The 14,392-nt window shown below is 39.8% G+C and overlaps 1 protein-coding gene across 1 annotated transcript in view; it reads right to left on the reverse strand.

The window, feature by feature from the left end:
• Positions 1-14,392, reverse strand: part of Pls3 (plastin 3) — a gene marked incomplete in the record, with an annotated part of 117,716 nt that overhangs the window by 103,149 nt on the left and 175 nt on the right. The window contains 1 exon segment of the mRNA XM_029567592.1: positions 3,024-3,060.

A 14,392-nucleotide genomic window follows, 5' to 3' on the forward strand; every position in this document is an offset into this window, starting at 1 on the left:
TTGATTTTAGGTAAAAAAGCGAATGCATGAGCTGACTTCTGTTTTTGAACATGTAATCTGTTGATGTAATTTTTTGTTATCTTGATTGAATGACAAGTTGGTTATATCAGTTTTTAATTATTACAGGATGAAATAATTAAAATTGAATTATTTAACCAGGTTTGGTAATCCAGCTACTTCAGAGGCTGAAACAAGATCAAGGCCAACTTGAGTAACTTAGCAAGACCTTGCCTCAAAATAAAAATAAATAAATAAATAAAAAATGCTAGCACACCCAATGCCTTCAGTTCAATCACTAGACACACACACACACACACACACATACACACACACACACCCAGAGAGAAAAGTAATTATTTATAACCACTAACAAAAATGATTTTGCGACAGCTGTAATTGAGATCCACAAATTGTTTAAAATATTTGTTGAATGTTTCAATAGCGTTCATTTCCTTGTTTTTGATTTTGAAGTTCCACTGAAGGAAAAACTAACAAATATAATTTACCAATTTCTAAAGGTTATATACTGTTTTAGATAGATATTTACAGATGGAACAACCACATAGTTGGTGAAAGCACTTATCTCAAGCTTGACAACCTCAGTTCAATCCCAGAAGCCAAGAACAAGGACTCCAATTCCTGAAAGCTGTCTTCTGACCTCTACATGGGGGCATATACACTCACACACGTTATTTTCTTTTAAAGAAAGACATTGATTTAATTTATAACACTATGCCTTTTTAACATTTCAGTTTTCTCTAATTTTTTTGCCTATGCTGTTTCTCCCCAAAGTAAATTTTGTAACACTCACATTTTTATTATTGTGAAAACCCTGAAAATCTTGATGCATTACCCCCAACTGCCAAACCAGGCATCAACATTAACTATTTATTACCTTTCATCTATGCTTAAGCTCTATTTGTTAATGACAATGAGATTGTTGTAAATTGTGTCTGTAACTTATTAGGAGTCACGTTTCCAATTTCCCTTGAAAGGAAGTACTTTTGACTGTTGGATAGCTCATCCTCATCAAAAGATGAACTAAATGATATATAGGTTTCTGAGGTAAGCAAAGTGACACTTTCAACCTACAGCTTTGCTTATACCATCTCTATTCACAATGAAAAGCAACAGAAAGCAGTTTTCTCACAATGGCATTAAATAAAGCAAACAAGGGCTGCAAAATGGCTTAGTGGGCAAGGGTACTTGTTGCCAAGACTGATGACCTGAGTTCAATCTCTAGGACCTAAATGTTGGAGAGAACTGATTTCCGAAAGTTGTCCTCTGACCTTCACACACGCACCCACAAATAAATAAATGAAAAATAAAACAAAAACTCATCCTATTTTTATTTTTTAGATTTATTTTTAATTTTTAATTGTGTGTATGCATGTGTGTCTGTGTATGGGTATAGGCATGTAAGTGCAATTGACCACAGAAGCCAGAAGGGGGATTGGATGCCTTGGAACTGGAGTTAGAGCAGAGATGGTTGTAAGTCACCATATGTTTGCTGGGAATGGAAATGAGATCTGCAAGAACTCTTAACCACTGAGCTATCTTTCTGGTGCCACCCCATATTTTAGTAGTATATGATGATAAGATAAAAAGGTTCAAATTATAGGAACATTAAGAAGTCCAGATATAAGACAAGGATAATGTAAAACATTAATTGAGCTATAATCAGAAACATTTGTTGAAAATGTACTATAAGCTAGTTGGTTTATAAGTGTTCTCATCTAACTCTTCTTTTTGGCAGGAGGGGGATGGGTCTCATGTAGACCAAGCTAGCCTCAAACTCACTTAGTAGCTGAGGATGTCCTTGAACTTCTGATTTTCCTGCCTCCACCTCCCAAGTGTTAGGATTACAAACATGTGCCATTACATCAGTCTCTCATTTAATTCTAAGGACATTGAGAAGTAAGTAGTAGTATTATTATTTTACAGATGGAGAAGTTGTGGTTTAGAAGAGTTAAGAATTCTCCTTAATACCATAGACATATGAAATGGCACAGCCATTGCAAAGTGTTGAGAACCTGTGGTTGCTTCAGGCACACCTTTCCTATCTTATTTTGGAAGTCAATTAATGCCCAAAGCAAGCAAGTCTTTTGGGAGGGTGATCTATCATGGGAAGTAATAAAAGCAACTGGAATGGTCTGGGTGGGAAGCAGCAGTCTGGGATAAATTTAAATAGACAAAAATATTGCTGAAATCACATGCTTATAATTTCGAGTGTTACCATATTGTTCTGAACCCATGCACAGAGTGTCAGCATCAGAATTTTTACCACTATTTGACTTCTATTTAATTATAGTACTTAAGCAACTGAAAAGAAATGAACAATTTTGAGTTTAACTAAAAGATTATTGATTGATATCAAAGTAGCTTAAGGTACCAAAAACTTGAAATGAAAGTCTATCTGCAGTCGTATAAGCACTTCCAGGATTAATTATTGTCTTTGTGGTGGACTGAGTGAGAAATATATAGGTTCGTGTATCGAACACTTGGTTCTTAGTTAGTGGTGCTGTTAGTGGAGGGTCAAGAGGTGTGGCTTTGCTGGAGGAATTGTGTCACTGAGGGTAGGCCTCCAGAGTTCATAGCCTCATACCACTTCCAACTGTCTCTCAATTTCTTATGTGTACTTAAAGATATGAGCTCCCAGCTTCCCTCTCAAGCCTCCATGCCTGCAGCTTGCTGTATGCCTCCACACCTTGATGGACTTTTAAAGCTCCGCAGTCATAAGCCCAAAGAAACTTTTCCTTCTATGAATTACCATTATCACAACCACAGAAAAATAACTAATACAGTTGTTAACATATGTATGAAGATGTCATGATGAAATGCCGTTAGTTTTTATGTTAACCTAAAATTTAAAAAATTTTAAAGTACATTTAGGAAACTGAATATTTATGATAATAGCTGACCTTTGCAGACTTGAATTGAGTTTTATATTGCCTGATATGTAATGGCTTCTTGAAAACAATGTTTCTCTTGAGTCAAAAAGTAGAGCTTATGATAGCACTCACCACAGGATTGTTCTTCTTTATGCTTTGCTCTTGTTACCTAGATTAGAAGAAGGCAAAATATTTCTAAGACTCTTACATAAGCTGTTTCTACTTTAGAGTTACAGATGGCACAACAGACTACATATATGAAAAAAAAAGCCTGGTTTGGCTTGGTGGGGGGATTCTATTTTGCCACTGTCTAAAATCAAGCTTTTATTATTATTATTATTATTATTATTATTATTAATTACTGTGGTGGGAATGGAAATCAGAGTCTCCAATGTTAAGCAAGCACTGTACCAGTAAGCTACATGCCCCCATTATCCCTTTGCTTAAGCCACTGTTTAAATATCAGAGATGGTCAAAAAGACTCATCTTTTTCCATCTTTTAAACAATCATTGCAATTTCTCTCTTAAGAAATAACTGTGGAGCTGCAAAATGATTTTTGTGAAAGGATGTTCACTGAAGCATTAGCAATAAGATCTGGATACAATGTATATGTTCAACAACTCAGAATTAGGGAAATAAAACACAGAATTTCCACTGTACAGTATACCATAGAGATTTTATACATTTTCAAAAATATTGAATTACCTTCAAAATAGTATCACAATATTGTAAGTGAAAAATGATATTAGATGTAGTAGTTTTGTGCATCAGGTGGGGTAAGGAGAAAGAGGGGGAGGCAAAGAGGGAGATGGAGAGGGAGAGGGAGAGAGAAATACTGGCAAATTCTGAGACTATAATCTTAGCATTAGGGAGGATCTGGAATTTGAGGTTGGCCTGGAATAGCAAAATCCCGTTTCAGAAAAGACACAGAATGTGAGGGGCCCTCTGGGGTTATAACAGTGATAGAGTGCTTGCCTAATATGAACAAAGCCTTGTGTTCACGAACACCAAAAGAAAGGAAAGAAGGAGTAAGGAACAAGGAAGAGGGAGAGAATGAGAGATAGGAGAGAGAGAGAGAGAGAGAGAGAGAGAGAGAGAGAGAGAGAGAGAGAACAGTATTTATAAAGTTTTGTCTACTGCGCTTTTTCTTTACTTTTTGATGTTGGGGTAGAAGCCAGGACCTAGCAAATGCCAGGTAAGAGTAAATCTTCAATCTTCAATTTTTGTTATTTTGTCTTTTTTTTTGGACCTGAGGACTGAACCCAGGGCCTTGCACTTGCAAGGCAAGTGCTCCTTCACTAAGCTAAATCCCCAACCCCAACCTTCAATTTTTAAAACTATCGCCATATGAAACAAATAGATGAAAATATGAGCAGGTGGTACATTTATGAGTATTTTTTCTCCATAAGTACTTTTCTGTTTCCAATTTTTACAACAGTGCTGTAACTTTTTATTAAAAACAAGTTGATCATAAACATCTTAAGTCCATAATTGGGAGGCTGAGGCATGAGGGCTTCCATAACTTCAAGGCCAGACTTGGTTATATAGCAACACTGTCTCAAAAAAAGTCCTTAAAGAGGCAGTACTTAAGACATCTTCTTAATAGATTGAAGAATTCATATTTACTGAATATTATAGCAATAAAATGTGTCCAAGGACAATTTCTTAAATTGTTCACATCTGGATGAACATGTAACAGTTTATAACAGTACTTTTTCCCTGGCTTGAAGTACCAGTCCCATGATATTGAAAGGACAATAAATACCCCAGATAAAAATATATAATCAAGAAATATAGACAAAAAAATTTCTAAATCATAGTTGTCCTGGCTAAGGATATACCTCAGCATCAGAGCACATTCTTAGTATACATAAGGCCCTGAGTTCAACAGCTAGCACCAAACTTAAAATATTCTATGAAAGACTGTATTATTCAGTATCAATAACAGAATGTCAGTCTGAGTACAACACTACAATTGGAGTTATTGTGGAGAACACAACAATATGAAAAGCTAAGATTTTTCTACTGCTCACATTGCATTTTATAGAAAGCACTTTCTATATTTACATATAATTATATTACTTATATATATTCATATTTTTGTGTGTATGTACATCACAACTTAAGAGAATCAATCTCCTATTTTCAATCCATGGTTTGAAGATTACACAAAATACCTTTCCTGTTAAACTGGGGCTGGAAAGATGGTTCAGCAGTTAAGAGCACTGATTACTCTTGCAGAGGACCTGGGTTTGATTCCTAGCATCCACATGGCAGTTAGTAACTGTCCATAACTCTAGTTCCAGGGAGTCCAATGCCCTCTTCTGACCTCCACAGGCATTGAACCACACGGGTGCACCTACCTACATGCAAGCAATATACTCATACACAAAATAAAACCTATAAAATATTTAAAAAATAGCTGGGTGTGATGATGCACTCCTTTAATCCCAGCACTCAGGAGGCAGAGGCAGGTGGGTCTCTATGAGTTCAAGGCCAGCCTGCTCTACATAGTAAGTTCCAGGCCAGCTGGAGCTACAGGGAGACCCTGTCTCAAAAAGGCCAAAAAAAAAAAAAATTAAAAAAAATAAATAAACCTTTGAAATCAAAGATAGCAGAAGAGTTCACATTTCACAAAAAAATGATTTCTAGTAGTAAAAAGAACCACTTTTCAGAAGTAATCATGTGAATTTTTATTTTCTTTCTTTTTATTGTAATTGCTTTAATATTTATTTTTATTATTTTAAATTATGTGTATGTGTGCATGTGTTTGGGGATGCACACATGTCTAGGTACCTCTAGAGGCCAGAGTTGTCAGATCTGCACAGAAGTGGAGCTACAGGCAGTTGTGAGGCACTGGAAGTGTAAGAGCTGAGAATGAGGCTCTGGTCCTTTACAAGAGCAGTGTGCGCTTTTGACCACCAAGCCATCGTTCTAGCTTTGATTCTTGGTTATTTTCAAAAGTCATTTACCTGGCCTGGCAAGTTAGAACAACAGGTAAAAGCACCATTTTCTAAACACGATGACCTGAGTTCAATATTTTAGACCCATGTAGTAGCACGGCACGGGAAAGCAAATTCTTTCCACAGGCTGTCTTCTAACCTCCATACATGTGCCATGGCACAACTGTATGCAAACACATATGCACACACATACATAAATAATAAATGAATAAATTTTTAATTGTAAAAAATTAATTAAAAATAGAACTGCCATTCAACACAAGTATACCTACCTCTTGGTATATGCCAAAAGGATTCTGTACCCTACCACAGAGATATTTTCTCACACATGTTTATTGATTCTCTGTTCACAATAGCAAGGAAATGGAATCAGCCTACGTGTCTATCAGTAGATAAACATCTAAAGAAAATTTGGCACATACACACTGGATAATTTTATTTAGCCATAAAGAAAAATGAAATTGTGAAATTTGCTGGGAAAATGGCATATGGGCATTTTATCTGATAACTTACTTGCATTTGTACATAAGCAGAATATGAATGTCCATATGGGTCATTAAACTAAAGGGAAACCATGAGAAAGTCAAAAGAGGTGCTGGGGAAGGTGTGGGCAATGGGACACACATGGCAGGAAAGCAGACTTTGCAATGACAACTACTGAAGAAAAAATACTACTCAGTCGTTTGTTAATAAGGGAAAATTATCCCTGAATCAATAACATTAACAGGCTCTTCTGTATAGTATTTGAAGGAAGGATTATAGGGAAATAGTACATTATTTTTTTTGTTTTTTGGTCTTTTTGAGACAGGGTCTCCCTGTAGCCCCAGCTGGCCTGGAACTCACTATGTAGACCAGTCTGGCCTTGAACTTACAGAGATCCGCCTGCCTCTGCCTCCCGAGGGCTGGGATTAGAGGCACGTGCATTCTTGGTGATGTGGTGGTGCACACCTTTAATCCCAGCACTTGGGAGGCAGAGGCAGGCAGATCTCTGTAAGTTCAAGGCCAGACTGGTCTACATAGTGAGTTCCAGGCCAGCTGGGGCTACAGGGAGACCCTGTATCAAAAAGACCAAAAAAACTTTTTTTATTCTTTTGATATCAGCCACCTCTGATTTTCATACCCTTATGCTAGGCTTAGCATTATCCCTTTGCTTGTAAAATTAGGTAGCTGGAGAACATTTATTGACAAGTAGGACTGTGCAGGACTTAAATAATGAGAAATGACATTTCTCTCTCTCTCTCTCTCTCTCTCTCTCTCTCTCTCTCTCTGTGTGTGTGTGTGTGTGTGTGTGTGTGTGTGTGTGTGTGTGTGTGTGTTGGGGAACAGAAGCCAGGGCCTCAAGCATGTCAGACAAGTGTTCTTCCACTGAGTCATACCCCAACCCTCTAAAAACTCCTGTAAAAGCCCTAGCATGCTTATGATACATTGTTGCAGCATGCTGGATTTATACCACACCTGTCTGCTAAACAGCCAAGGTTTCACATAGCTGGCTTATCCTTTCGGCATGCTTGTGAAATGTGCAGATTAGAAACAGATGGCTCAAACATAAAGCAAACTCCAGATATGAGTCCAGAGAACAACAGTGATTAACTGGAAATGACCTATCTACCCACACAGCAGAGAAATAAATGACCAGACATCCCATGCGCAATGCCTTTTAGAATGACCAACACTTCCCTTGTCATCACATTTCTAAGCTTTAAGACATCTTAAGTTTTCTCATATTATAAAATCAGTGTATAACCAGAATCATAATGCAATTCCATAATCGAGGTATTTGAGAGGCTGAGGCAGGAGGACTGCAAGTTCAAAGGCCGGCCTGGACTACAAAGTGAGTTTGAGGCCGGTCTGAGTGTCATAAGACCCTGTCTCAAAATAAAAAACAAAAAGTGGGCCTGAGATGTAGCTTAGCAATAGAGTGCTTGGTTACCTTGTGAAATGTTTGCGCCACGTTGGATCTTTGGCACTGATTAAAATAAAACAAAAAACCCTTTAGCTTTTTACATATTACATCAAAATCCCTGTTAAAGAATAATAGAAAATTCCCTCTGTATTTAACAGAACTAACATTAAATCTAAGGACTGGCCACTGACGAAGACCTTGAAGAGTCGCCAATTTGTCAAGATACTTAGGTTGATTCAATACATTTGCATCAGAATTTTGAAAATGAGAGATTGGGGGTGTAGCTCAGTAGTAGAGCATTTGTCTAGCAGGAAGGAGGCCCTGACTTCCATCCCCAAGCCCTGAAAAAAACAAAGTTAAATGATGACTATAACTGAGTACAACCAGAACATAGGTATGAAATTTGAGCCAATGAAAGTCCTTGAGACATTCCTAATTTCCAAAATGAGAGTATGCTTGGTGTCTGGTACAATTATATACTCAATGTTAGAGATCGATGTAATTTTAGGTGAGTTTCTCAACATGACATTCCAAGTGGCAGAACCAGTCATAGATTCTAATTACTCTGATCTCATGTCCAACATACATCCCTCTTAGCATTACATTTTTTTTTTTGAGACAGGGTCTCAGGCCACTGAGGTTGCCTTGGACCTCACTATGGAACTCAGAAGGATGGCCTTCAACTCCTGATTTTCCTGCATTGACCTCTCAAGTGCTGGGATTACAGGCCTGTGCTGCCATGCTCCTCCCCTCCCTTAATGTTTTTATTTTCATACAACAGTGCTCCTTCATTCTTAAAACAATTTATACTCGCAGTTTTCTCTGAAGTGCTAAGAATATGGCAGCATTCAACACTATCAAATTTAGTTATGAATAGTTTGAAAATGCCTTACCTCTATAATGAAAACAAATGGACTCACATATTATGAGAACTTCTCCTAAGACTGACATTTTAGGGCTGGGGAGATGGTTCTGTAGGTGAAGCTTGCTGTGCAGGCATGTGAACCTGAGTTCATATCCCCAGTACATATGTATAAAAGGAAGATGCAGCAGTCTGTGTCTGTAATGACAGCACTGGGGAGGTGGAGGCAAGAGGATCCCTGGGGCTCAGTGGCCAGCCAGTCTAGCCAAATAGGCAAGCTCCAGTTTCAGTGAGAGACCCTGTCTCCAAAATAAGGTAGAAAATGATAGAAGATACTTGATATTGCCCTCTGGAAAAAGAGAGGGGGGGGAGGGACTGAGACTATCACATAAGCATCAGACACTTGCTATAACTTTAAACAAAGTTTTTATAACTAAAAATATCTAGTAATGCATCCCAATAGCTTTTGAAATCACCAACATACTGAGCTTACACTATATAATTCATCACATCCTAAAATAACTATACAGACTCAAAACATGATCCAGCATCTAACCTTCTAATCTTAGTTTTATTTTTCCCAGATTCATTTTCCCTTCTTTGTTGTTTTTTTTTACCAAAAAGAAAATTGTCATACCAGCAAGTACAAAATAATTCTAACAACAGATACTCAAATTGTCCTGTATTGATAGATTCTCATTTTCAAATTTGATTTCATTCCAGTCGCTTTTAGAATCTATCACAAACAAGAAAAAGCTTGATATAATACATCCCACTTAGATTATGCTAGACCAAACACAAATACAATGATTTATCCTTGTCATATATGCCAAGAATATTATGTTAGTATACTTTGTGGAAAGCAAGTAGAAATAACATCTAAAGTAGAGCATTCACTAAGGAGACTTTCTTCTTTTTCCCAAAGAGCATCACTTTGGTGCTCAAGAACCATGACCAAACTGCCCCATTCTTTTCAGGAACAATTATACTATTACCTATGAGCAAAATTTCATTGGTTTTCTGAAAGTACCTTGGATATTGACATTCTGCCAATATAAATCGCCATGTTCAAGTCTAATGTATGTGTAACCATTTGCAGAAAAGACTTATCTCACTCAAATTATAGCTCAATAGTCATAATTAATCCTTCTACTTCAAATGCCACAAGCCTACTCATGTTTTAGCAATTAGATTTTAAAGTGCATCAATAAGACTAGATACTTCAGACTTCAGTGTTATTCAATATAGTACAAGGCAGAATGAAATTTATTTAGCTTGCGTTCCTGGTAAGGATAGGTGTCATTACCTGGCTAGGCCTAACTGTAGAAATTAAGAATTATGCTCACTACCCCCTAATTTTAATAACATTTTGAGTTAAACAGATCATACCACTGAATCTCACATCAGCAATAATGAGAGTGGTTTTAAAGTCATGGGCTTCCTGAAAATTCCTGTGGACCAGAATTTATACCAGATTCTATGTATGTATGTATATATGTATGTATGTATGTATTTGTTTACTTATTTATTTATTTATTTATTTAGCAGGGTGGGGGTGGATACTCTCCTTCAAGCCATGGCCCATGTATGGAGGTCAGAGCACAACTAGTGGGAGGCAGTTCTCTTTCCACTACATGGGTACATGGGATCAAACTCAGGTTATCAGGCTTGGTGATAAGTTGCCTTTACAAGCTGAGCCATCTCACAGGTCCAAGATTCTGTTTTGACAGGACTTCCAAATGTTTAAAAATGAATTTATCATCTCAGCTGTCCTTCGGTGCAAATGGGACTTAACATGTACGGCAGAATATATGTGATCCAGTGTGTGTGTGGGGGATTGGGGGGCATGGATGGGGGAGGGGGTCTGAATTTGATCAAGAACTTTTGCATAAAATGTATAAAAGCTCAATATAAATTTTTTTTAAAACCTGATCTCTACCACTGCCACCCAGTTAGTCAGGAGTATTTTACCTCTTTAAAACAACAACAAGTCTTTTTGGTTTTTTGAGACAGTTTCATGGAACTCAGTCTAGGTTAATAGCTGAGGATGGCCTGGAACCTCTGATCCTCTTGCCCCTCAACCAGCATGCTGGATTGAGAGCTGTGTGCTACCATCATCCCTTTAAAGTATTTTTATTTTGAAATGATTTTACATTGACAGAATAACAACAGTCATATAGTGTTTATCTTCACCTAGCTGTGACTAATATAATTTTACATTTGACTCTAAACATTGATTAAAACTAAGAAATTAATAATGGCTATTAGTGTCTATTCATTGTATGTAGTGCTGAGCTTCACAAAGACAACGTCTACCTTTTTTAGACTAAACATTTATTAGAAATTGAATCTAAAATTATATTGTCACTTCACTTCCACTAGGGGGGGTTAACTCTATGCGTTCAGGTACAATTTAGATCTATTCCTAGCTAGTCTGGGATGTCACAAGTAGGTGCTTTAAGCAAGTTTTAACTTTCAGGCTCAGAAACTCAAGCAGGGATGAAAACGGAGCACACAAGCCATTCAGAGGTTGCTGAAATAAAGTATCTGAGAAGGAAAATCTCTTTTTAAATTCCAAAATCTCTTTTAAATTCCCAGTTTCTCTTAAAAGTATAAATTATTGGGGCTGGAGAGATGGCTCAGAGGTTAAGAACACTGGCTGTTCTTGTAAAAGACCCAGGTTCAAATCCCAGCACCTACATGGCAGCTAACAACTGTCCATAACTCCAGTTCCAGGGGATCCGACAGCCTCTTCTGTCCTCCACGTGCATTGCATGACATGGGTACACTTACATACATATAAAAATAATAAATAAAATGTTTTAAAAATATATAAATTGTTTTATTTGTTGTATGTACTGTGGTTGTGCATGTGCTGTGTTGTGGTGTGTGGACGTCAGAATAGAACTAGCACCAGCCAGTTCTCTCCTTCTACCATGCAGGTCCTAGGGAGTGAGCTCAAGTGGTCAGAATTGACAGCTAGTGCCTTTATCAGGTAAGACACCTCTGAGGCCACCCCAGTTTCATTTTTGTGGCTTTTGCACTAATCCTTTTCAAGAATGAGTATGTATAAACTGAATCCCTCTTTGCAAAGAAGTAAGGCTTTTAAACTTCTGATCTTGGACATTCCTCTACATGTTTCTTTTTCTTTTCTTCCATTGATTGATGGATTAACCAACTGATTGATTGATTGATTGATTGACTGAGACAGGGTCTTACATTGCCTTTCTTGGCTTTGGACTCCTGATCCTCCTGCCACTGCCTCCCCAGTGCTGGGATTACAGATTTCTGTCACCGCCATGCCTGGCTCTGCTACACTGTTTCCATATTTTACAATATATAATCTAAATAGTGAACCTGTTACTCAACCAACTTGGAAATTCAGTGTCAACTAATTTTTAGGTGTGATTTCTGAGCCAATTAGTTCCAAAGCACAAATAACTGATAGTTAATTTTAGTCGAGGGATTATCCACCCATGTAAGTAGGTGCACAATACAGAGAACTGTTCAAGTGAAGCCTAGGCCAGACCAAGTAATATGGGTAGACCCTTATATTTTCTTAACACTATCTTCTAAGATATGGTTTCAAAACTAGCTTTTAGGAACAATGGGGGACCTGAGCAAAAGGTTTAGGTGGGGGTAAAATATGGTCCAAATACGTTGTATGAAGTTACCAAGGAATTAATAAAAATGATTTAAAACATGCAAGAATATTAATACAAGAAGGTTGGCTTTCCTAAAAGAAATTAAAATGTATGTATTTTTTTAAGTTATCCAGGCATGGTGGCGCAGAACTTTAGTCCTAGTACTCAGGAGGAGGAGGTAGGCAGATCTCTGAGACATCAAGGACAGCATGGTGAGCTGGGGCCACAGAGAGACACTGACTCAAAAAACAAAAAAACACAAATTAGAAAAGCCATATGGAGTTGAAAGGGAACAGAAAAAAATCTACGTCACAGGACAATTTATTTCAGGCTTTTATTTTTAAAGCAGCTCCTGTTTTTATTTTGGTTTAAATCAAGTAACATAATTCCTTTCTGTTCTGCTCATCCAAATCCAAGAAGTCTCTCGACTGGGGGCTGACACCCTGGCTCCCCTCTTTTTTTGTTGTGATAATTTTGGGCTGATGGGCCTCAGCCACAACACTCCGGTTTTAACGTCAAAAGACTTCATGTGACTATTACCCTAGGGGCACCAGAGACTTAGGACTTTTGATGTCAATTGGCATGTTCGGGATCATGGCCACTAAGACAGAATTCACTCATTGTAAACTGCATCTCAGAGATCAAATTTAAACACATTGTGACATTCAAGTAAAGTGATGAGTGCTCAGTAGTTTTTAAGTTCACCTACATTTTCTATATACAGAGGCCAGCCAGCCAGCCAGCCAAGCACACTTCCCCCATCTTCATTCCTCCTAACAGGCAGGGTACTACCAGTGTACTTTCTGTCTAGTCCTACAAGGCAAGGCTCTCCAATTCAGATCCATGCTAGACCTGAACTCCTGGGGATGTTAATACAGTTCAGGTGAGAAGCAAGAAGTCCTGAGGCTGGAAAAATCTAGCTAGGGCCTGAAGTCTGGCAGGCATTCGGAACCGCCTGCACGTTTATGGAGAGGCTGGGGCGGCTGCGGCGGCGGCGGCTCAACTTTGGGACTGGCAAGCAGCCAGGGGCGGGGGTGGTCGGCGTCCCCTGCCCTCTCATTAGATCGCATAAGTTCTGCGGGTGGAGAAAAGTAAACAGAGGCAAGTGCAGCTGTGCAGCGGAAGGGGCTCCGGCTGCCCTCTGGGCTCTGCCTCCCGGGAGCTCCGAGCTGTCCCGGGTGCCACAGCCCAGATTGTGCGCTCTAGGCTGAGGAGCCAGAGCAGCTAGGAATCTAGAGGACCGACAGGGCGGCGAGAGGCTGGGGGCTAGGAAACAGGAAAGGTACCATTGGACTGGCGCGGAGATGTTCTGCTACCGAAAGAACACACACACACACACACACACACACACACACACACACACACACACACTCGAACGCGCACACACAAAAGTGCTTACTCATAGGGAGCTGTGGCGCGATCGCGACGCCCTGGGAAATGGGAAGGGAGGGGAGCCGGCGGAAGGTGGGCAGCCCAGGCCAGGTTCCTTCCTGGGGCCACCACACCCGCACCGGGTCCTGCCCCTCAGGGAGCCTCAGGGTCTGGGCTAACCGGCCGGGTCACCCGCAGCTGGGATCGCGCACACACAAAAGTGCTTACTCATAGGGAGCTGTGGCGCGATCGCGACGCCCTGGGAAATGGGAAGGGAGGGGAGCCGGCGGAAGGTGGGCAGCCCAGGCCAGGTTCCTTCCTGGGGCCACCACACCCGCACCGGGTCCTGCCCCTCAGGGAGCCTCAGGGTCTGGGCTAACCGGCCGGGTCACCCGCAGCTGGGATCCAGGACCAGCGGGAGGCGACCCGCCCGGCGCGGCAGGGAGGGAGCCGGGAATGGCAGAGGCTGGAGAAGGACAGCAAAGACAAGTTAGGCTCTGGGTTTCCACTTGGAGGGGCCTTTGCCGCCTTGTGGAATCTGGGCAAGGGTTGGCTTCAAGGACCTCCCGGTGAAGTTGGGCAACAAGTTAGAAACAACTAGCAAGCAAACAGTGAGAGCAGGAAAAGTGCTGGCTGCTGGTGGAGAAACCCTCGGTAGCTCCCACCCGTCCATGTGGTGAATGGTCGCCCGGGAGCCTCAGAAGACTCCAGATGAAGATTTCTCCGATCTCCCCAGTTTCCCATCCCCTCGTGTCCC

This window comes from Nannospalax galili, unplaced genomic scaffold, assembly GCF_000622305.1.
Source record: "Nannospalax galili isolate Female #2095 unplaced genomic scaffold, S.galili_v1.0 scaffold641, whole genome shotgun sequence".
In the NCBI taxonomy this organism is placed as follows: domain Eukaryota; kingdom Metazoa; phylum Chordata; class Mammalia; order Rodentia; family Spalacidae; genus Nannospalax; species Nannospalax galili.